The sequence below is a fragment of the Myxocyprinus asiaticus genome, chromosome 28 (assembly GCF_019703515.2).
Source record: "Myxocyprinus asiaticus isolate MX2 ecotype Aquarium Trade chromosome 28, UBuf_Myxa_2, whole genome shotgun sequence".
Taxonomy (NCBI): domain Eukaryota; kingdom Metazoa; phylum Chordata; class Actinopteri; order Cypriniformes; family Catostomidae; genus Myxocyprinus; species Myxocyprinus asiaticus.
Window position 1 is genome coordinate 22,079,618 of NC_059371.1, and position 25,887 is coordinate 22,105,504.

A 25,887-nucleotide genomic window follows, 5' to 3' on the forward strand; every position below is an offset into this window, starting at 1 on the left:
ATTACAAATATTATAATTTTTTTAATAATAACTGACTAATCCTGCACAAAAAGACCAGGGAAAAAAGTTAATAGAATACATTTTGATTTCATGTTGTCTTTCAGACTCAAGTACTCACGACAGCTGTGGCATCAACCACACCGAAAGCAGCTTTCTGTCTGCGTGCTGTGACATGGCTGCAGTTCTCCTGTATCCTCTCCAGCAGCTGCCGCATCTGCTTGCAGTAATTGGCCACTTTGCATGCCTTTAAGAACGCTTTCAGCTGAGGAGACGAACAAGAGAGTGTGTGCGTGAGAAACCGTAAGAAAAACAGTATAACCATCGAATGGTTACACTGCTATAAAAATTACGATATTACGATAGTTGATAGTGCAAAACTACATAATGAATAAACTTTCATAATATGCTATTAAGCAACAAGTGTATATTCTGGGACCCTGCCAGAAATAATTTTAGAGTCTTTTGAATTTTTTTAATTTGAGTACAGATTTAATGTTCCAATTTTTTACTGATATTGGAGATTTCTCAATGATTTGCCTTTTAAAATTTCTGCCAAGGAAATATCAGAAGAGCCAGAAGCAGACATTATGAAATAATTCCAACAGGGCCAAAATAATAAATATTCATAACCTGACTATTAAACAGCACTAAAGAGGGCTCAGTTTTGGCCAGAGCAGAGGATGTGGCCAGTGTGTGTGTGTGTGTGTGTGTGTGAGAGAAAGAGAGAGGGTTGAAATAAATTATGATGAAAAGATGGGTAAACCGCCTTAAACATTAATATTTTTAATAAAAATAAAAAACAAAACAAAAAGAGAAAAGGTTTAGGGGATAAAAAATAAATATGATTAGCTCAGAATAAAAACAAAGGTAATAGACAGTATATGCCATGATAGAAAAACAAACGTGTGGCATTTCTGTGTATGTGTAAACTGTGTTAGTGTGATCGCTGGCATAAGGTTTTTTGTAAGGTCGAGGTGTGTGGACTGAAATTAACTGGACTACAGTCTGTGAATGTGTGCGTGTTTATGTTATCTGAAATCCAGAATATGGCACTGCACTCCACAACCAGCAGTTTATAGAACAACATGAAAGAGAACATGAAGCAGAATAACAATTAAACAAAAAAACGGAAACGAGAGATATTAAGTATGACTGCACACTGTATTCTTCTATCCGATTCAGCATACATGTTTGTAATGAGGCAAACCAGGGATCCCACTCTTTTCAAGGCACAATTTTCCAGGACATTTTATGCACCCAACAAGTGTAATATTTGTGATTACCATTTTTTATTGATTCATCTATTAAACAAAGAAAAGAAAAACATATACAAAATGAATCAATATTTAACCCTCACTGTTATACCCCCCCTTCCAAAATCCCAAAATCCCCAACCCGACCCCCACAGTGGTCACATGATTATCAAAATCAGCTTTATTGTCAGATATGCTTACACATACAAGGAATTTGACTTGGTGACAGGAGCTTCCAGTGCACAACAATACAATACAGCAACAAGACAGAGATAATAGTAAAATATAATTAAAAAATAAATAAAAATTGAATTGGGGTGTAACTTAACTTCTCCAGTTATTTTGATAGAAAGGCTTTGCAATGGCGAAATAGGGGCAAGAAATTCCTGTTCAATACAAAACCAGGGAGAGGCTCTCTCAAGAGGAAGAGTCCAATGAGCCAAATGTCTGAGACCGAATGCATAATAATAAAACAAAATCTTGGGTAGGCCTAGCCCACCATTGTCAATCGACCTATGTAACTTGTTGAAATGTAATCTGGGAAGTTTACCATTCCAAATAAAGGACTTCGCTATGCTATCAAATTGCTTGAAATAAGAGAGGGGGACATCTACAGGGAGAGACTGTAACAGGTAGTTAAATTTTGGAATACAGTTCATTTTAATAACATTAACCTTCCCAGTCATAATAAATGTAATGAAGCCCACCTGCCCACATCGCTCGATAACCTTTTTATTAAGGGGTCAGAATTAACTAACTAAATCACACAAATTTGCTGGGAATAAAATTCCCAAATACTTAATGCCCTGTTTGGGCCACTGAAAGGCGCCCGGCTGAAAAGCCGTTACTGGACAGTACGCTGTCAGAGCTGAAGCTTCGGATTTAGACCAATTGATTCTGTATCCTGAGAATTTAGAAAAGGAATTAATAATCCTGTGGAGGCATGGCATAGATCTAGTGGGGTCGGAGACAAATGATAAAATATCATCAGTGTAAAGCAAAAGCTTATGCACCATACCTCCCACCACCACCCCTGGAAAATCATCTTCCCTTTTTATTGCAGCTGCTAATGGTTCCAGGGCAAGACAGTACAATAATGGGGAAAGAGGGCAACCCTGCCGAGTGCCCCTATCCAGAGTAAAATAATCTGAAATGAATCCATTTGTTTGTACCGCTGCTACCGGGTGTCTATAAAGTAACTTAATCCATCCAATAAAAGTATTCCCAAACCCGTATATTTCCAAAATCTTAAAAAGATAACTCCATTCTACCATATCAAATGCCTTTTGGGCATCAAGTGAGATGACAGCGACAGGAGTCTGATCATTCGCCACTGACCACATGATATTGATGAAACACCTAATGTTATCAGAAGAGCTACGGCCCCGAATAAAACCCACCTGATCTATATGTATAAGAGATGTCATAACATCTAACATAGTTCACCCAAAAATGAAAATTTGCTGATAATTTACTCACTCTCAAGCCATCCAATATGTATCTGAGTTTCTTTCTTCATCAAAACAGAATTTAGGATTTTTAGGATTTCATTTCAGGCCTCCTCCTTTGAACAATGCAAATGAATGTACTCCATTATTTGACGGTCCAAAATGCATATTTACGGTGCATCAAAATAATCCACAGTCGACAAATAAAGTTCTTCTGAACCCAAACGATTGATTATTTTGAGAAACAAAACAATACATATATATTTTTTAACTACAAATGTTCGCTTCCGCACATCTCTGTGACGCGCGCTTATGAGAGGGGTGACATAAGCTAGTTAGTAAGGTCACACGTGGAGGCGGCGGCAGGAAGTGTGGAAGTGTCCTGAGGTGTGTTTCAAGCTCCAGCCTCTAGCGGAACCAGTACACACACACACAAAAAAATAAATAAAAAATAAAAAAATATATATATATATATATATATATATATATATATATATATATATATATATATATATATATATATATATATATATATATATATATATATATATAAAAATAAAATTAAAAAAAAAAAAGTTCAGTTTCCACAGACAGTCAAACGAATGTTCAGTGAGCCGGGTGTTTCATAAGTGCAGCAGATGAAGTAATCACTCCAATGTCCTGCAAAAAATATTCCACAAAACAAACTCCATCCAATAGGAGGCATGAGCACAAAGAACGTGCAGATTCATTCACAACTGTCCCAGAGGAGTGCTATTCCACAAAACAAACTCCAGCCGCTAGGCATAACCAGCACAAAAAGAAACAAAGGCGGCGGCCATTTCCCTCGGACGGTCAAGTGAATGTTCAGTGAGTCAGGTCCACTTGGCTGCAAAGCAAGCGCCACACAATGACTTACTCATTCCCTTGACTTTATAAAGGACAATGCTTGTTGGGGACAAGTAAATACTTTGCGACCATCCTTAGCATCTATTCTCAATCTGGCCGAGAACGTCAGTGCAAAAGAGACCCTCCGTCGATGCAAAAGTTTCTTGAAGGAGTGTTATTCCACAAAACAAACTCCAGCCGCTAGGCGGAACCAGCACAATAAAAAAAAAAAAGGCGCCCAGCTTCCTCAGAAGGTCAAGTGAACGTTCAGTGAGTCAGGCTCACTTGCTGCAACATGAGAATCACACAATGACTTAATCATTCCACTTGACTTTATGAAGGCCAATGCTTGCTGTGGGCATGTAAATATTTTGCAGCCATCCTTAGTATCTATTCTCAGTTTGGCCAGAAACATCAGTGCAAAAACGATCTTCCGCTGATGTAAGTGTTTCTTGTATTCCTCGAATCGATTTCTCACATGTCGATTTTCGCGAAGTCTGAAAACAAGAAAATGTTGTGGTTCTTCCAAGAAAGCCTTGTTTTGCCCCTCGCCTCGTGTAACACAAGATCTTTATCGGATGATCTCAGAAATTTGGCATTGGAATTGATCTGGGCCTGTCTCCCTCCGTGGATCTCCGAGCCGGGACCCTGTGAGCTCGCTCAATCTCCAGTTTATGGCCTGTTATGTCAAACAGACTTGGGAACAGCTCGTCGAGGAATTTCACCATATCTTGGCCTTCTTCATTCTCAGGAATTCAAACAATTCGGACGTTGTTTCACCGATTACGATTCTCAAGGTCTTCCAACTTTTCCCAGATGCACTGCAAATCTGCCTTGGTCTCTAGCGGATTAGCAGCTAATTCCCTCTCCGATGACTCCAGATAATCGATCCGTTTCTCGACGTCCCCCAATCTTGTAACCAACTCGTCTCCATGGCCATAATCGACCAACGTATTACAGCAAGATCCTCCAAGTCCGCTATGACCTTCGCCAGCATTACCGACATACTCCACATTTGATGCTGAATCTCTCCCGCCGCACTGTCCAAATCGATCTCCTGGTCTGCGGCCCTGTCTGGGGTGTCAGCTTGAGCACGTAAGTGTCTTTTAATGTCTCCAGAGCCTCAGGATTTTGAATTCTTTGACATTGACTTCATAGAACAGTTATGGAACAGAGTGAATCTCACCAGTTTATGACACAAAAAGAATTAAAAACTAGCAAAGTGCGCAGAGCTCGCCATTCACACGTCCGACACTCGCATGGCGCCACGCGACTCTCCACAAGTGTAATATTTAAGCAAAATCACATGCGTCCATTCACTTGGTGTTTTAAAAAAAAATAAAAAATTTTATGGTAGTTTCTCACCTCCAGATAAGCAGTTTGCTCCATGGCCCAGTGTGATTAATCCCCATAAAGCTGTGATTTAATTAAATAAATACAGTCTGTATGTGCTGTACACTTCAGAGTGCTCTCTGTCTCACACACAATGATCATGATGAGGTGTTTTCAGGGTATGAGTGGCCGGCTCTACACATTCATTTTGAAGCGTGCATTACTTACAGATTATTTTAGTTTTTTTTTGTTTTTTTTTTAAACACACTAGGACTAGGTCACAATTTTAATTTGATTAATTGTACATTCAGACATTAATTTTCATCCAAATATGTAATTCCATGACATTATGCATTTTATTGCTAATGCCATTTTTATGAATAGATTCTGTGTTTTTCGCATACTATATGTGGAAAACCACGGGATAAGCTGACTCTGATCGTTGAATTATTGAAAATGTATTCACATCTGAGGTATTAAGGCCAAATCACACTGTTACCAACCCAGTATGAATTAATAAAAAATAAAAATCAGTGGCCCAACTGTCATCGTTGTCTAACGTTTATAACTCACAGGGATGCAAACTCATGAGGGTTGAAAAAGTTAATACAATCACTGATCCACGGACATGTTTTCGGGGTTATTTTATTAAAGAATAAGCTACAAGCACCAACTTAAGCAATTTTAATGATTTAAGTATAGCAACTCATCAGCACAATTTGTGCAAAATTAGCTGCAATAAAGGGTATTCTGGTGTAGCTTGCTTCTGTTTCACAAATTGTTTCAGTTTCATTAATTGATTAGTTTAGTGACCACTTCTGGAGATGAGTGTCTAATGTGCTTCGAGTGAGTCACTGAATCATTTTGAGATGTTCACGACCAAAATCTGGCAAAAGACTTTATAGTATTTAAGTATTACAAGGAAAAAGCAGATCTATAATTTCCATTCATATTGTGAACTGGCGAGCATGATTTTTCATCCAAAAAGACAACAATAATAGTCTAATAATATTAATGAGTATCAATAATGTCCTTACCTTCTCCTTTATTAAAATTTGCATATCAAATCTACTGACTTCAGTAGAATGTTTAAGCATTTTAAGAACAAAGCAGATCTACTGTATCATTTTCCAACAAAATGTAAACTGTTGAGCATGACTTATCAGAATAGACAATTATTATACCCTAATAATAATCATTTTGAGTTTCAATATTGTCCTTTCATCACTGCAAAGCGCATTTCACATGAGTTGATTTGAGGCGCCTATGCTTCACTCAACACCAGCGTCAAGCAGCGCTTTGCCCTTCACATGACAAGTGCTGCAGAAAGTGGCAAATTTACGAGCTTGCCACACAAGAAAGCGGGAAGTGTGCACAATAAACATTGAAAACATGTATTTGGAAAAGAAAAAAAAAGGCAATTGCTTTGATTGAAGAAAAAAAGAGGACTAGTTTAGGTTAATGTCTTAGTGTTTTTTTTTTTGTTTTTTTTTAAAATGTAATTAGTTTAATAACTGGGGTCTCTGGATACTCGGAAACGATAAGGTAATAATTAAAATAAATTATGAGACATTCAATATATCTTCATAATTTTGGACAGTTTTAAAATATTTCTTGAAGCTTTGTACTCTCAAAGACATCATTTGGGAGGCAAAAACGTGTTTGAAAAACACTTGGTGTGAAGTTGGAGCCGGGGTTGCGCTGACGCGTCACTTCATAGACTTCAGTGTATTCGACAGTGCTGAAGCGAGTCATGTGAAAGCCCCTCAACATGTATAAACATTAGTCACATTTAAACATTAATAGCTCTTCCGCCCTTTTCTCTCAGTGATGAACAAGGTAGACTCACATGCCGATGAAGTAAACAACATGTCCCTCTCATTTAGTCGATTGGTACATGTACCAGGATATTCAGTTTGTTTAGGAATGAGAAGTTTCATGAGTGCCGCTTCTCACTGCGCTTCTATAGCCAAGCACATGATTGGCTGTACCTGTAACCAATCAAGCGATCTGCCTCAGCTGGACCATGATTGTCAAGCACTCGACTGACCGCTGTTGTAATAAATCACAAGGGTGTAAGCGCCCTTAACCTCTGACGTTGTTTTACAATGCGCAGCATCTGGTAGTGACAACAATACAAAATTTGTGTATTTGACTCCCATTCCGAGTCCCAATTGTTTTGGTGCATGTAACGAAAACCTTACTAGCAACACAGTCAACCCGTTTTATTACACTGAAATATTTTCCAGTACAGATAATTATTTTCCAGGACATTTCATTTTTTTTCCCTAATTTTCCATTACTTTTCCATGACTGGAAAACTGCATTGCAAAACTCCATGTTTTCCAGGACACGTGGGAACCCTGCAAACGTTTTCATCAGTAAGGAAAAAAAAAAAACAAGGGAGCAGTAATAAGAGAACGGACATGTCATGCCAGCATCTCCATGTAATGACTGTACATGCAGTGAAGAGCTCAGCTGATACCCTCAGAGCAAATCTAATGTCCAGAGAGCAAGAGAAAGGATCAGTACCTGAATGATGGTGGGCAGTGCCAGCTCTGGGAAACCAATGCTGCAGGCCTGTGTGTGGTAGTGCTCCAGGATGAGGTCATATAACTGCTCAACCAGACCATCCTGAAACAAAGAAAACACATAAATGTTCACAACTAAAACACACAGGAGGATGCATGATTATGCTCCATCTGTGCTATTTGAATTGTTGGTCTATGTACACATACGTCATAGAGATATTTTCAGCTAACCAACAAACTACAGGGCTGTGAAAAAGTATTTCCTGATTTCTTCTATTTTAGTGTATTTTTCATTTTTAATTGTTTTAGATCTTCAAAAGAGATATAACATAAAACAAAGGCAACCTGAGTAAACACAAAATACAGTTTTCAAATACTTATATATTTTTTATTGAAGCAAAAAAGTTATCCAACACTTATATCATCTTATATCATGTGAAAATCTAACTGCCCCCTTAAAATTAATAGCTGGTTGTGACACCTTTAACAGCAACAACTGCAATCAAATGCTTCCAATAACTGAAGATCAGTCTTTCACAATGCTGTGGTGGAATTTTGGTCCACTCTTCTTTGCAGAACTGCTTTAGTTCAGCCACATTGGAGGGTTTTCGAGCATGAACTGCCCATTCAAAACTTTGACTAGGCCACTCCAAAACTTTAATTTTGCTTCATTTGAGCCATTCAGAGGTGGACTTACTCCTATGCTTTGGATCATTGTCTTAATGCATAATCCAGTTGTGCTTGAGTTCAACTCATGGACTGATGACCAGATGTTCTCCTTTAGGAATTTCTGGTAGAGATCAGAATTCATGTTTCCCTCAATTATTGCAGGTCGCCCTGTCCCTGAAGCAGCAAAGCATTCCTACAGCATCACACTACCACCACCATGCTTGACCGTAGGTATGATGTTCTTTTAGTGGAATTCTGTGTTTGATTTAAGCCAGATGTAACGGGACCCCTGTCTTCCAAAGAGTTCCACTTTCGACTCATCAGTCAACAAAACATTTTCCCAAACGTTTTGAGGTGTGTTTGGCAAAATTCAGACAAGCCTTAATTTTCTTCAGAGTTAGCAATGGTTTTCACCTCACCACTCTTCCATGGATGGCATTTTTGGCCAGTGACTTTCTGATAGTGGAGTCATGAACAGTGAACTTTATTGATGCGAGAGAGGCCTACAGTTCCATGGATGTTGTCCTTGGCTTTTTTGTGACTTCCTGGATGAGTCATCGCTGTGCTCTTGGAGGAATTTTGGAAGTTCAGCCACTTCTGGGAAGGTTCACTACCGTGCCTAGTTTTCTCCATTTGGAGATAATGCCTCTCACTGTGGTTCTTTGGTGTTCCAGAGCCTCTGAAATTGCTTTGTAACCCTCCCCAGACTGATGTATTTCAATCACCTTTTTCCTCATTTCTGAAATTTGCTGACAGCACGCTGCATGAGTGTTTGTAACCTGCTAGCCTGCTTAGCATTGCTTATTCTTATTCACATATGTTCCATCGTTTTATCCTTTGTCATTTTACTGCGTGTTTTGGGTTTTTCCGCTTTTCTACTGATTCATCTGTGTGCATTTTACCTGTTGCTGCTGGCGCCTAGCTCGAGCTTTTTTAGCATCGCTTATCTATCTGTTTTCAGATTTTAATCCTTAACATCTGCCATTTTTCAGTGTGCATTGGGTTTTCCCCCGCATTATTCTCTTATCGCGATTCAACTGCGTGCATTATCCGCGTGCATCTGCTTTCTATTTTTAATCGCTATTAAACTGCATGCATTTTACAGCGCGCACCCGTTTTTCTCTTCAGTGTTACACGGATTATTGCATCGATCTCAAAGCACTGCTTATCAAGAACAACCATAACAACAAACAACGCGTGAGGGATTCACATCGATCTCAAACCCTCACCGCTCAGTAACAACAAACAACAACAACCAATTGCGGTAAGTCATGGCATCCGCTCATGTTATTTCTTCCTGCATTGCATGTCACATTTACTATAGCTTCTTCCATCAGCAGTGAGGGATTTAAATGTGGTAAATGTAAGGAATTAGTCAGGCTGACGGAGAAGGTTAATGAGTTAGAGACACGCATCTGAACGCTAGTGGAGGTCAGTGAGAAAGAGAAGCCGGTAGATACTGTTTCGGATGTGGGTAGAAGAGCGAGCAACACACACACTTGGGTTCCGGCTCTAGAGCCCCCGCAGCAGGGTGTTTGGGTGATGTCTCAGCGGCATACTCGCTCAGCAAAGCGACACCACTCTCCCGTTCCTGTTAGGATTTCCAATCGATTCTCCCCACTCAGTGATGCACCCACTAAGAATCATGTTGAAAGAGCCTTAATAATTGGTGATTCTATTGTAAGGAATGTGGAAATAGAGACTCCAGCTACTATTGTTCAATGCATTTCAGGTGCCAGAGCGTCTGACATCAGATCAAATTCACAAGTGCTGGCTAATGCTAAACGTAGATTTTCTAAAATTGTTATTCATGTCGGCACCAACAGTGTCCGGCTTCGCCAGTCAGAAATCACTAGAGATAATGTTAAAGAGGTGTGTGAATTTGCAAAAACAATGTCAGAAACTGTAATATGCTCTGGCCCCCTCCCTGCTCGTCATGGTGATGAGGTTTATAGTAGATTAGTGTCACTGAATGGCTGGATGTCTGAGTGGTGTCTGGAGAATAGCATAGGATTTATAGACAATTGGAAGAGTTTTTGGGGTAGACCTGACCTGCCAAAGAGAGACGGACTTCATCTCTCCAGGGAAAGTGCCATTCTTCTCTCTAGTAATTTGGCTTGTATTCTTAATAATGATAGTATTTGACTAAATGGGGCCCAGGTCAGGAAGCAGACAAACTGGTTAATCCGAACATATGTTAGCTGCCTTGAAACGTCACACTGGTCACATAAACTACAACACATTGAGACTGTATCCCCTAGATATCACATAGAGACTATGTCTGTTCCCCGAACTGCCAAACACAAAACTCTCACTAAATCATTTAGAAAAATTTGATTAAGGTCAAACTTGAAAAAAAAAAAAAAAAAAAAAGTATTAAAGATAAACATCATATGAAGGTAGGGCTACTAAACATTATCTCTCTTTCTACCAAAGCACTAATTGTAAATGAAATTATTACAGATCATAACTTGGATGCACTCCGATTGACTGAAACCTGGCTTAAACCAGATGAATATATTAGTCTAAATGAATCTACTCCCCCAGCTTATTGTTATAAACATGAGCCTCAACTGAAGGACTGAGGAGGAGGTGTTGCTATAATTTAGAGTGAAGTTTTTGGTGTTACTCAGAGGACAGGATATAAGTTTGTCTTTTGAACTAATAATGCTTAATGTGACACCATCAGATATAAATAAAAAAACCTCTGTTGTCTTTTACCCTTGCTACAGTATATAGATCACCCAAGGCCTTATTCTGATTTCCTTGGTGAATTTGCAAATTTTTTATCAGATCTTGTAGTTACTGTAGATAGAGTTTTAATTGTTGGTGACTTCAACATTCACATAGATAATGAAAATGAAACATTGGGATTAGCATTTATCGATATTCTCAACTCTCTTGGAGTCAGACAAAATGTGACAGGACCAACTCATCGCCATAATCATACGCTAGGTTTAATTCTGTCATATGGAGTTGATGTTGATACTATAGAAATTCTGCCGTAGAGCGATGACATCTCGGATCATTACCTCGTCTCTTGTATGCAACGATCAGCTAATGTTACTCAATCTACACCACACTATCGTTCAGATAGAACTATTCTTTCGACCACTAAAGATAGCTTCACTAATAGTCTTCCAGATCTATCTCATACACCCAGTAAACCCCAAAGACTAGAAGAACTTGATGAAATAACAGAAAATATCAAAAGTCTTCTCTAGCACTTTTGATAGTGTCGCCCCCCTTCGTTTAAAGAAAATTAAAGTAAAAAGCCCTGCACCATAGTACAATGATCACACTCATGCTCTCAAGAGAGCAGATCGGAAAATGGAGCGCAAGTGGAAGAATACAAAAATAGAGGTATTTTACGGTGCATGGAAGGATAGTGTATGTAGCTACAGACAGGCACTAAAAGCTGCCAGGTCAGCTTATTTTAGCAAACTCATGGAAAATAACCACAACACTCCTAGGTGTTTATTCAGTATTGTGGCTAAACTGATTAGGAATAATCATCAACTGAACCAGATATTCCGTCACAGCACAATAGTAATGACTTCATGAATTTCTTTACTGATAAAATCTAAATAATCAGAAATAAAATTGGAATTATGCAATCATCTGTCACAGCACCTCAGAAAACAGTGTCTCATAATTTTCCTCATGTGCAACGTATCTAGTCAATCCTTTGCTGTCATAGGTCATGAAGAGCTAACAAAACTTATCGAAACATCAAAAGCCACAACATAATTAACTCCTCGCTATCCTTAGGACATGTCCCAAGAAAATTTAAAATGGCAGTTATCAAACCGCTTATTGAGAAGCCACAACTTGATCCTGGAGAACTGGCTAATTACAGACCGATTTCAAATCTCCCGTTTATGTCGAAAATACCAGAAAAGGTAGTATCCTCCCAAATATGTTCATTTCTACAGAGAAATAGTATATATGAACAGTTTCAGTCAGGATTTAGGCCCCATCACAGTACAGAGACTGCACTTATAAGAGTTACAAATGACTTGCTCTTATCATCTGATCACGGCTGCATTTCATTTCTAGTGATTTTAGATCTTAGTGCTGCATTCGACACGAAAGATCACGACATTCTCTTGAATAGGCTAGAGAATTATGTTGGCATTTGTGGAGTTGCATTAGCATGGATTAGGTCCTATTTAGCAGACCGCTACCACTTTGTCTATGTAAATGAGGAATTGTCAAACCAAACAAAAGTAAAGTATGGAGTGCCACAGGGATCAGTTTTAGGACCTCTGCATTTCTCCTTGTATATGCTTCCCTTGGGAGATATTATCAGGAATCGTGAAATAAGTTTCCACCGTTACGCAGACGATACCCAACTTTATATTTCTTCAAAACTTGATGAAATTTCACAATTCTCCAAATTAGCAGAGTGTATCAATGAAATAAAACATTGAACGGCCACAAATTTCCTTCTACTCAATTCCGACAAAACAAAGGTACTAATTATTGGACCAAAAACCTCAAAAAAACAAAACAAAAAAAAAAGCCGCTAAAATATAATTTGACTCTCGATGAATGTACTGTTACATCGTCTTCAACAGCGAAGTACTTGGGTGTTATATTTGATACAAATCTGTTCTTTGAGAATAAAATTACCAATGTTTGTAGAACAGCATTCTTCCACCTAAGAAATATTGCTAAATTACGACATGCTCTCTGTTGCTAATGCTGAAAAACTAATTCATGCGTTCATGACCTCAAGACTAGATTATTGTAATGCATTACTGGGAGGATGTCCAGCAAGATCAATAAATAAACTTCAATTGGTTCAAAATGCAGCAGCCAGAGTGCTGACTAGAACCAAAAATATGATCATATTAGCCCCATTTTATCGTCGTTACATTGACTACCTGTTAAATTTTGTATTAATTTTAAAATTCTGTTAACTACGTACAAAGCTTTGAATAGTCTAGCTCTGCAGTACTTAAAGGAATATTTCACCCAAAAATTTGCTGATAATTTACTCACCCTTAAGCCATCCAAGATGTATCTGAGTTTCTTTCTTCATCAAAACAGAATTTAAGACTTTTAGGATTTCATTTCAGGCCTCCTCCTCTAAACAATGCAAGTGAATATCCTCCATTTTTTGACGGTCCAAAATACATATTTAGGGTGCATCAAAATAATCCACACGACTCAAAACAAAACAATACTTATATACTTTTTAACTACAAATGTTCGCTTCAGTACATCTCTGTGACGTGCGCTCATGAGAGGGATGACGTAAGCTCGTTGGTAAGGTCACGTGTCATTGTTTACATTGTTTTTTTAATTATTATCTGGAAATTATTATATTTAATGTTTTTAAATTGTTTTGGACTGTTTTAGTTTGTGAACGGCACAAGTTCTCTTGTCAACAATGACGCGCTTCCTGCCTCCTCCTCCACGTGACGCGCGACCTTACCAACGAGCTTACGTCATCCCTCTCATGAGCGCACGTCACAGAGATGTACTGAAGCGAACATTTGTAGTTAAAAAGTATAAGTATTGTTTTGTTTCTCAAAATAATCAATCGTTTGCATTCAGAAGACCTTTATTTGTCTACTGGAGTCATGTGGATTATTTTGATGCACCCTAAATATGCATTTTGGACCGTCAAATAATGGAGTACATTCATTTGCATTGTTCAAAGGAGGAGGCCTGAAATGAAATCCTAAAAGTCTTAAATTCTGTTTTGATGAAGAAAGAAACTCAGATACATCTTGGATGGCCTGAGGGTGAGTAAATTATCAGCAAATTTTCATTTTTGGGTGAACTATTTAAGTGACCTTCTACCACGCTATATTCCATCACTTTCATTACGTTCGCAAAATTCTGGCCTGTTAATAGTTCCTAGAATATCAAAATCCAAAATAGGAGGTAGATCCTTTTCATATTTGGCTCCTAAACTATGGAATAGCCTCCCTAACACTGTTCGAGATGCAGACACACTCCCCCAGTTTAAGTCTAGACTAAAGACTCATCTATTTAGACAGGCATACACCTAATTTATCCTTCAATTCACAATTAGGCTGCTTTAGTTTGGTCTGCCGGAACCAGAAACCAGAAATTGATCATAATGGCATCTATGCTAATATTATTCTATTTGTTTCCCTGTCTCAAACTCGGGACTCCTATGCTGAGGTCACCAGAACCGGCTGGATCCAGCTCCATTCCTGCTTCGTGTTGGACTCCACTGCTACGTGTCTCTGAGTGATGACAACTTATAGCAGCTGGTGCCAGCCAAACATCACTTCAGTCTATTACAATGGACTTCAGAGGACTGATGCCAACTCCAACCATAAGACATGGAATACTTCATATGCCATTGCCTGAACCTTGGACTTAGGATAGACTTCACAGAAATTACCGGCTGGTTGAACTGCGATGCACCTCACTGATCTCTACCTGCATCACCTCGGTCTAATGATGGACTACACTCTTGAAATGGAATAGATAGACTATCAATGAATTGCCAACAAAACCCTACATCATCCAGCTAACAAGGACAATTGCATCTATGTGAACTTCTGCAGTTAATCCAGGATGGACTTCAAAGACATTAGTCAGTAATCTTACAGTTCCTACAAAATCTTTGTTTAAACACTGACCCTTAACACTTACTTAGTTTAATAATTTTAAACCATGACTTGCACTATACATAAGTAATATTGGCATTATATTCATGCTGGTTAGCCAGAGGGGAACTGGCTCCCGCAGTCAGCCTGGTTTCTCCCAAGGTTATTTTTCTCCATTAACCAACATCTTATGGAGTTTTGTGTTCCTTGCCACAGTCGCCTTCAGCTTGCTCACTGGGGTCCTAAATACAATTATTATTTAATTACTTATTTTTAAACACAATTCACAATCGTATTTGATCAAACTACACAATGATGACTCTAAGACTTTATAGATATTACAGTTTCATTTTCTGTTAATGCATGATTTTCTGTAAAGCTGCTTTGAAACAATGTGTGTTGTGAAAGGCACTATACAAATAAAAATGACTTGACTTTCGACCATGGCATAGTGTGCTACTAGGTAAGACCTTTTAGCCAACTTCATGCTGCTGAAAAAGTTCTATTTAGATGTTGATTTAATTGAACAGGGCTGGCAGTAATCAGGCCTGGGTGTGTCTAGTCCAGCTGAACCCCCATTATGAATTCAGTTTCATAGATTTGGGGATTTAGTAACTAAGGGGGCAAATACATTTTCACACAGGCCCAATAGTTATTGGATAACTTTTTTGCTTCGATAAATAACTATCATTTAAAACATGTATTTTGTGTTTAATCAGATTGCCTTTGTTTTATGTTAGATTTTGTTTGAATTTTTGAAACAATTTAGTATAAGATATACACAAAAACAGAAGAAATCTTACTTTTTTACAGCACTGTACTAAGAATAATTGGAAACAGAGTATTAAAAATGCCTGGGTGTTCATAACATGTCTCAAATTGGAGATGCAGCCTGGTGAGTTATGCTGAAGAAAGAAAAAAAAAAGTGGCAAAAAAATCCCAGGAAATTAAATTAACGCAAACCAAACAAATTATCTTAAGACACTTGCATATGGTTTCATTCTGTTGTGCTGCCTGTACGCACCATTATTTAATATTAGACAACCAGTCACATTAACACTTATTCTAATTTAAGACACAAAACTCCACATGGTGCTGATAGGTACTTTGAACACGTAATCTGTTAGCCAGTCTACTTGTGTGCTCTCTCAACTTGTCTAATATTTAAATTGCCTCAAGGCTTATTTATGCTCCTGCGTCAAACTTACAGCGTAGGCACTACATAGTTGCCAAAGCGTTGGTTTGCATTTATAGTTCTGTGTTGGTGTGTCTGCATCATTCTCTGAGTGCACAGCCAAAATGCTAACTATATGTTTCATAAATAAAGCAATGCAAGCAATATTATTTCTGGGTTCAAAAGTATTTATTAAATTATTGTAGCCTCAAAAAATGAGTTAAAAGTAGGTGAACATGTTGAAATTTCGGTACAGCACATATTATTTACTAAACATGTTGTCTGCATTTCAGGCATAAAATAAATGAGGAAATTACTGAATGCTTGCTCTTGAGTCGCTTAAATAATAATACATAAATATTTTGGCATACTTTTGACGTTCCGTGCTGAAAAACAAATCGTCAACTCAATTAATAACTACTCACCTGAATAACACAAAATGGGTGTAATTTTTAAGACTTTACAATGCATATAGGAAATATACCCAACTCTTACCAGCTGCTGCAGTATTCTGTTTCCATAACTTATGAAATATGCTTATTTACTGTTCACATCCTGTCAAACATAAATTCAATTCATCGTGCCAATTGGAAAGTTCGCGAGTAAAATACAAAACATATTATTTCACTCATATATCAAATTATTATCAAGTAAAAGCCAGGAGAAAAAAAAGCTGTTAAAGTTTATAAGCTGTAAACGTATATCTTGTGTTTAGTTTTGCTTTTAATTTCATGAAACACAAACAGAATTAAAAAACAGCAGATGTTCCCGATTGAGACAGTTGCTTTAATGGTCCCGAGTCCAAACACAATGTAATATAATGCACAGATATTAAAATAAACTTGGATAAAATGTGACTTTACCTCAGATATTCTTTTTATTATCATGGGGGGAGGTCTCTGGTTAAAGTGAACCAATCACAGCTGTTGTGGTCTGCGTCGACGCGACGTGTAGTTACATTTTCGAAGAGGCAGCCTACGCGTTGGTTTGATGCAGAGGTATAATATGGCCTTTAGTTGTCTGCAGGTAAGCCTGGTTCACTTCAGCTTATTAGAGTTTTCTCTATGAAACCCTCCTCCTCCCCATCAACACAGGTCTAGATATGCATCAAGTGGATTGTATGCATGTCCAATTGCTCAACACAGCATGTCTGTGTATGTTCTAGCAGTAGCAAGTCTTTGTATTTGGCGTATCTGCCAAGAACAAACCTACCAACTTGTCATATCCATTACAATATTTTGAATTTATTCAGAGAGTTGTCATGACTGAAATACTCACAGCTAATGTGCATTAAAGATGACACCTGTTCCTGAAGGGTACATTCCCAGAAAAAATAGTTTGACAGTCAAACAGATTTCCCTATGCAAAAGTTGAAAAAAAGATCCTGTCCCTGCCCACCCACAAAGTTCTAACATCTCTAACTCAGCACCTGGCATACAAACATTCTTACTAATCCTGGCCTGGTTTATGGCAGTGATCAGGCTTAATTCCTTTGCCCTACCCAAACTTCACAGCAGCAGCCACATTCCTCCAGAGTGGAAGTAGGAAAGCCCTGCTTGTAACTACTCTTACTAGTCAGGAAATATTTAAGATTTAGTAAGTCAGCCAGAGATCCCAGAAAGCAAGGGTGGAGTGGTGTCTCGAGGGGGCCTGTGGCTGCGGTGTCTTGGCCCAGGTGAATGTATTGGAAAGCTTCCCTGTGCCAACCAGGAGAGCAGGATAATCCCTGCAGCTTTTGTGGCAATCCTCTTGGCAGTGACACGGCACACGATGCTTTAGCCCATGTAGCAGCATGTTCTAGCTTTCATCTCCAAGCCTCAATCCAGTTACAGACAGCCAGCATTAAGACATGTCAGGCTTCTGGCCCAGGAGGAGAAATATTTATCTTTTTCTGGTTCTCTGCTTATCTAGTCCAAAATCTGATGCATTTAAGTGATCGTGTTTTTGCAAGCACCAAGCACAACATTACATTTCAAATGCATCTTTGCATGTGAATATTGCACGATAACAAATAGAATATCTATGTAAAAATGAAGATTTACAGTAGAGTTGAAGTCAGAAGTTTATATTCACTTAGGCTGAAGTCATTAAAACTAACTTTTTAACCACTCCACAGATTTAATATTAGCAAACTATAGTTTTGGCAAGTCTTTTAGGACATCTACTTTATGCATGACACAAGTAATTTTTCCAAAAATTGTTTACAGACAGATTGTTTCACTTTTAATTGACTATATCACAATTCCAGTGGGTCAGAAGTTTACATGCACTTAGTTAACTGTGCCTTCAAGCAGCTTGGAAAATTCCAGAAAATAATGTCAAACCTTTAGGTAATTAGCCAATTAGCTTCTGATAGGCTAATTGGAGTCAATTGGGGGTGTACCTGTGGATGTATTTTAAGGCCTACCTTCAAACTCAGTGCCTCTTTCCTTGACATCATGGGAAAATCAAAAGAAATCAGCCAAGACTGGGAATGTGATGAAAGAAATAAAAGCTGAAATAAATCACTCTCTTGTATTATAAATCATTCTTCTATTATTATTCTGACATTTCAAATTTTTTAAATAAAGTAGTGATCCTAACTGACCTAAGACAGGGAATTTTTTCTAAAATTAAATGTCAGGAATTGTGGAAAAACTGAGTTTAAATGTATTCGGCCAAGGTGTATGTAAACTTCTGACTTCAACTGTATGTCTTAATGAAGCAATGAGCCAATGGCAGTGCATTACAGTGATTTTACCACAGACGTATTGCTTTTATAAAAAGACAGTAACACCAATATGACAAACATAACACACCAATGTTCAATATACAGTTACATTTATTATTAGTAATTATGGGAATAATATATATATATATATATATATATATATTTTTTTTTCAGATTATCCGAACTGTAGGCTGCTTGCATTTGCCAATCAATGTAGTAGCTTGGCACAACAACACATTGATGTACGCTTAGTCATCTTAAAAATGCCACAAACGTGGCTTATCCGATCAGTATTAAGAGTCAGAACTATCCGTTTTATAATAGTCAATATACTGTACTGTACACTGGTGACTGTATAGAACACTGGTAAAAGATCAGGAGTCAGGACATTGTAATTTATTTGACGCCGATAGTAGAGAGTTTGTAGTGCAAACACAATGGTCTTCATGAGACCAGGAATAACTACATACATTTAACAGTACAATTACCCATATTATAAGCACCCATTATTGAAGATTTGGTGTTGAGAGGCAAATCTAGAATTTTCCTTATTAAAAACTAGATCAGTAATATTCTTTCAATCATGCTCCAAAACCATTTGGCTCTGAGCTCTCGCATTCCTCCTCAGAGTCTACACATTATGCTACATGTGCTGTTGGGTAAAAGTCTGCTGTACAGTCTACACAAGTGCAGCAAAAGGGTGCATTGAGGGGGACCACAGTAGGGCTGGGTGATATGCAGAAATATATTCAAGATTTTGTTTTTTTGGTAAAAATATAAATCGCAATATCCGATTACATCGTCGACCCCACTGCCCGCACTGCCAAAGGAACAGTAATTATTTTTGCTTTATTTCTTTTGCTTTAAAAATACTGAAACACGAAGAACTTAAAACAAATATGTTTCTAAATTCACACTGCACTTGAAATAAAAAGCAATTAAAATAATGAAGTGGTCTAAAAATCATTTATAACCACCTCCCCAAATTCAAATAACTTTGTCCTCTGGCCACATACGCCAACAGGTGGAAAATTACTAATACTAATTAAGATCTAAAGACAATTATAATTGTAAATATAATAATTATAATGATAATAACTGAAATATAAATAAACCATTACCACTAGAAAACAACTGACAATTGCTACATTCATAAAACGGCTACAACGGTTTTTTACTTCACTTCTGTGTTAAAAGAAACAGAAAACACCGGTTTTTGTAGGTGTAAGACTAATTAATTCCCTTTTGTTCCCCAATTAATGCTGCATAATAATTTCCACTATGTACTTATTGTATTTAGGTTTGTATTGCATTTCATTAATGTAATTAATGCTGCCTAAAGAAAATTAAATAGAACTTAATTTTAGGTTCAAGGTGAACATATTTTTATTATTATTATTTTATGACTTTTAACTTATAACATTGAAATATATTTTACTATTTATATATAAATATATACAGTATATGTATATAACATTTATAGTACTGTGCAAAAGTTTTAAGCACTTGTGAAAAATGTTGCATAGTGAGGATGTCTTCAAAAATAATGACATAAATAGTTTTCATTTATCACTTAAATGTCATACAAAGTCCAGTAAACATAAAGCTAAATCAATATTCGGTGTGACCACCTTTGCATTTAAAACAGCACCAATTCTCCTAGGTACACCTGGACACAGTTTTTCTTGGTTGTTGGCAGATAGGATGTACCAAGCATCTTGAAGAATTTGCCACAGTTCTTCTATCTATTTAGGCTGTCTCAGTTGCTTCTGTCTCTTCATGTAATCTCAGATTGACACGATGTTCAGTGGGGGGCTCTGTGGGGGCCATGACATCTGTTGCAGGGCTCCCTGTTCTTCTGTTCAAATTTTTTCTATTTGCAAAAGTAATGTTTGGGAGTCTAACATTTATATTTCCTATTGACACACTAAAGCTGAAGATATAAATAACCATCTTAAGACAAATGCTTTTGTGAAAAATCTTATGTGCCCAAGACTTTTGCACAGTACTGTATATATACTGTATTTTAAAGGGGTCATGTCATGAGGAATAAAATTTTCTTGATATAGTCTTATATATTCACATATTCTTATCTTAATATTTTGACAATATGAGGTCTTCCTACAATAAAAACACTTTAAATTTCAGAGCCCAAAACTTAATCCCCAATGCAATAAAAGCATTTACTGAAATCAAGCTGCAAAAACACCTCACTATATTTAATTGCTGGTGTATTTATACATGCACTAAATGGACGTCTTTGACATTTAGATAAGTTTCCGGCGATGATCAGTGCAGCACTATACTGTATGTGTGTATGTCTAGTTCACCATGCTATATACTATGTATGTGCGTTTTTTCCAGCTCATATTAGCGTGGATTGCTTGTGAACCATTCATAATACGATTCAAGCTTTGCAAAGGAACTGTTATTGAAGGATGGGGCAGTTAAAACACTTGAACCTGAATGCAAGAACATAATCATGAATATTTCAAATGCCATGACTGTTTAATAGTTTATGGTGCTGAATGTTAACAGTTGTGCTTGACATTAATAGTAGTGCCCAACCGATATATCGGTCGGCCGATATTAGCCTTTCACCGATATATCTGTATCAGCGTATATTTTACCGATATGAAAACTTTTTTTCAGAACATATAATGCAGAAAACAATGCTTTAGAATTGGTGTCATAGCATAGTTTGTCCAGCAGAGTGCACTCCGACTCCATTGTTTACAGAGCTGAACTGACGGCGGCTCTGCAGACAGGGCGGAGTTCAGCGGTGTCATCACAGTAAGTTGTTAACAAGTTTGTTAAATACATACTGGAAACTTAAACAATGACCCCATCATTTTCCCTTTTCAATATAACTAATATAACGTTAACCTTGTCCCTGACAACCATGTCACTCATGTCTGTTTGCTGTTAGCCAGCTATAGTTTGTCAGTGCAGTCAGTAATGTAGCAGATTGAAAGGTAAATATCAGAGCATCTTTTTGCAGCTCAGCAGACAACGGTGCTGTGGTGGATTGTGTCTGTTGAGTGTTGATTTCATGCTATGTTATTACCTAGTTGGTGAGACGCAATGCTGGTCCATCTTTTACTCTCCATGACAACGAGCTTATAGCTAACTAGCTAACCACGTAGCCACTTTCATTGTTGTCAGCTGAGTGGAAGCTAATGAGTAAACATGTATTCGCCAAACTGTTTTTTTCAGGATTCACAGTTTGGTACCCCTTTCAACTGAACAATTCCAGTCGTGTCATTTATAAAATGTAATATTTAAAAGTCTGGTTTTCCACCGTCGAAAGTTTCCCCTGAATTTGTATAGCAGAATACGGTGTAACACGGCTGCTGCTGTTTATCTCTTGACTCGGCAGAATTAATATAGTCAGCATTTGACTGATACTAAACAGTAATACTGATTTTTATTTAGCTATTTATTTTATTTTTATTTATTCTTTAATGGTCAGCATTTGACTGATACTAAACATACAGTACTGATGTTTATTTAGCTATTTATTTTATTTTTATTTATTCTTTATTTTAATGGTCAGCATTTGACTGATACTAAACTGTACTGATGTTTATTTAGCTATTTATTTTATTTTTATTTATTCTTTATTTAAATGGTCAGCATTTGACTGATATTAAACAGTAATACTGATGTTTATTTAGCTATTTATTTTATTTATTCTTTATTTTAATGGTCAGCATTTGACTGATACTAAACTGTACTGATGTTTATTTAGCTATTTATTTTATTTATTCTTTATTTTAATGGTCAGCATTTGACTGATACTAAACAGTACTGATGTTTATTTAACTATGTTTTATTTTTATTTATTCTTTATTTTAATGGTCAGCATTTGACTGATACTAAACAGTACTGATGTTTACTTAGCTATTTATTTTATTTTTATTTATTCTTTATTTTAATGGTCAGCATTTGACTGATACTAAACAGTAAAACTGATGTTTATCAAGATATTTATTGTATTTTTATTTATTCTTTATTTTCTCAGTGTTCATTTCTAGAATTTGTTGACAATGTATAATAATAATAATGTCAAATATTCTTTGATTAAAATATTTAAGAAGGCAGCCATCTGAGTACTTTTGCATAGTCATATCGGTGAAAAATCCATATAGAAAAGGTCTGTTTTCTTTCCAGCTCAAAAATTAAATATATCGGCCACCATATCGGTAATCTGTGAATTTTCCCTCTCTAAAATCGGTATCGGTCTCAAAAATGCCATATCGGTCGGGCTCTAATTAACAGTTTAATATATTTGGATGCAATGTGTTGGATGTGTGTTGTGTAAACCCTGAAATTTAATTTTATAATGTTGTGGAGCTTGTACATTCTCTACCGACTGAGTTTCAAATATGGCTGTATTTGAAAGGCTGCACAATATCAGCCAATCATAACAGTGGGCTTTTACACTGAAGTTTTAAGGAGGTGCTTAGGTCAAAACAGAGCGTTTTAGACAGAAGACCAGAGACAGGGTGGAAAACCAGGGTGGTTTAAGCCTCTTAAATCATCCTCGTAATTTAAAGCATTGCTTGTGTACAAATTCACCACATTCAACAATAAATTTCAATTTTAGTTATCGGACTAATTGTTGCCTTCTGTAAGCAATGTTCCTCTTATTATGCCTAGTCCACACAGTTTTTTGAAGAACAAAGAACAGTATCTTTATGGAATCTGTTGTGGATTATTTTTATAGTGGGGTGTCTGACAGACAGCAGATTGCTTTAATAAACAATTGCAGAAGAAAAAAATCTTTGGATGTCAGGAACTACAGCTGAAGTCAGAAGTTTACATACACCTTAGCCAAATACATTTAAACTCAGTTTTTCACAATTTCTGACATTTAATTGTAGAAAACTTTCCCTGTCTAAGGTCAGTTAGGATCACTACTTTATTTTAAGAATGTGAAATGTTAGAATAATAGTAGAGAGAATGATTTATTTCAGCTTTTATTTATTTAATCACATTCCCAGTGGGTCAGAAGTTTACATACACTTTGTTAGTATTTGGTAGCGTTGACTTTTTTTTTCTCTCCCCTTTTATCTCCCCAATTTGGAATGCCCAATTCCCAATGCACTCTAAGTCCTCGTGGTGATGTAGTGACTTGCCTCAATCCGGGTGGCGGAGGACGAATCTCAGTTGCATCCGCATCTGAGACCATCAACCTGCGCATTATCACGTGGCTTGTTTAGCGCGTCACCGCAGAGACAGTGTGTGTGGAGGCTTCACGCCTCAGACGGTAATCTAACCATCAAAAACTCAAATTGTGGCATCACTAGCCATAGGACAGCACGTCCACATGAAGTGCACCATTTGGGACAGGGCCTTTGATGGTCATTTACAGAAAAGACTATTAGTAACACACTGCTTTACATAAATTATACATTAACAAGGTCGGAAAGATCTCAAAGACACACAGGATCTATCACCTTGTATGCTTTCTCTTGGGAGATTGGTCTTGCTGAGTTTGACGACCACTGCAAAATTGAAACACTCAAAATTCACACTCATGTGGCCTGGTTTCTTATTGAAATCTTCCTGCTGGAGGATCTGAGGAGCACAGAGAACATATGGATACATCAGTCCAGCACATCGAAGACACACATGCACAGAAACACACAAGAAAACAAGAATGCAAAAACAGCCCACGGATTACACAGACAAACACAAAACAGAATGAGAATTACTTAAGGGTTTACTAACTTTTAACTTGCAGTAAAAGATGTAACTCCTATGTGTACAGAACAGTGTTGGGGAAGCTACTTTGAAACTGTAGCTTCAAAAATGACTCATAAATAAAAGTAGTTAAAGCTAAAGTGTATCATTTCTGCGCCACCGAACGGAATTGCAAAAATAAACATTGTTTAAATAAACCAAATATTTTCAAATAGTCTTCCGAAAACACTGTTGAACAAACAAATAGTCCTGCCCCAACTCACACCATTGGTTGAGTACGTTGATATGTCGGGCTGTACAAGTTGCTCTAAACCAGTGGTTCTCAAAGCGTGGGGCACAGGTGGACGCGAAAACTGCATCGTTCTTAAATCTCATTAACTTTCTCACATTTAAATTTGCAGCGATGACAGAAGAACAGAAGAACCAATGCGCACAATTTCTTTTCCTCCACCTTTTTCTCCTTATGTGGTGTCAGCCTGTCAGGTGTGTTCACTGCGCTGTGCTAATGTAAACAACGACGTGCTTGCAAGCCCGCCAGATTCGATTTGATAGAGGAAATATTTGGTGAACACATACATTTCGGTCTGTTCTTGACACAACGCTATCTAATGGCTTCAGTATACTTGAAATGTAGTGCACAAGTGTTATGGACAAATTTTATGGTGCTTTTAGGTGCTTTTATGTGCTTTTGAAGCTTGACAGTCACAATCACGATCCTCTCATCCCTTAATCTTGCGTTTCACTGATGAAAAAGTTGTACTTGTTTGGAAGGAGGATGGTGAGTAAATTATGACAAACATTATTTTATGGTGAGCTATTAAAAATTTACATTGCTCCTGCAAACACTGTCACTTTTGTGTTTATTCTATTTTTGGATGTTAAGTATATAAACCTAGTTAAAATGTTGTTGTTGTTTTTTTTTATTTAACAAAGAAAGTATACAGAAAATGACAGACAATGTAGGCCTAACGACAAACAACTGAGATTATATTCAGATTATTATATATAAAAAAAAAAATTCTAAGAATGAATTTCATGAAGCTGAAACTTAAAATATTTATTTTCGATCATTTTAAATGTGGTAGTTAGGGATGCACGATATATCGGCAGCTAATAACCGGGAAAATCGAAATATCATCGCGCTGATAATGGAATTGCCGGCAATATTTTCACCTATAATTTGTTATGGTTTATTTAGTTGCAGCTGAAATTCTCTGAGTGCCTGCAGCGCCTTTCCTTCAGGCAGAGACTCGGGCAGTCTCAAGTGACAGTGCGTGTGCGTGTCTGTGTGAGTGAGAGCCAAGCTTATGTTGCTCTGTGAGGATTATTTCAACATCTCTGCACCTTGCTACATTGTTTTGGGGCTGGTTTTAGACATCTGTTGTAAGTAACGATGGCATTTCCCATATTCTGTTTGTTTCATGAGGCAATAAATGAAACGCGACAAAAACATGTACAGTTGTGCTCAAAAGTTTGCATACCCTGGCAGAAATTGTGAAATTTTGCCATTGATTTGGAAAATATGACTGATCATGCAAAAAAACTGTCTTTTATTTAAGGATAGTGATCATATGAGGCCATTTATTATCACATAGTTG

At 37.2% G+C, this 25,887-nt stretch overlaps 1 pseudogene; it reads right to left on the bottom strand.

Moving 5' to 3' along the window:
- The window catches only part of LOC127419395 (nucleolar complex protein 2 homolog), an 80,845-nt pseudogene that overhangs the window by 33,021 nt on the left and 21,937 nt on the right, over positions 1-25,887 (bottom strand).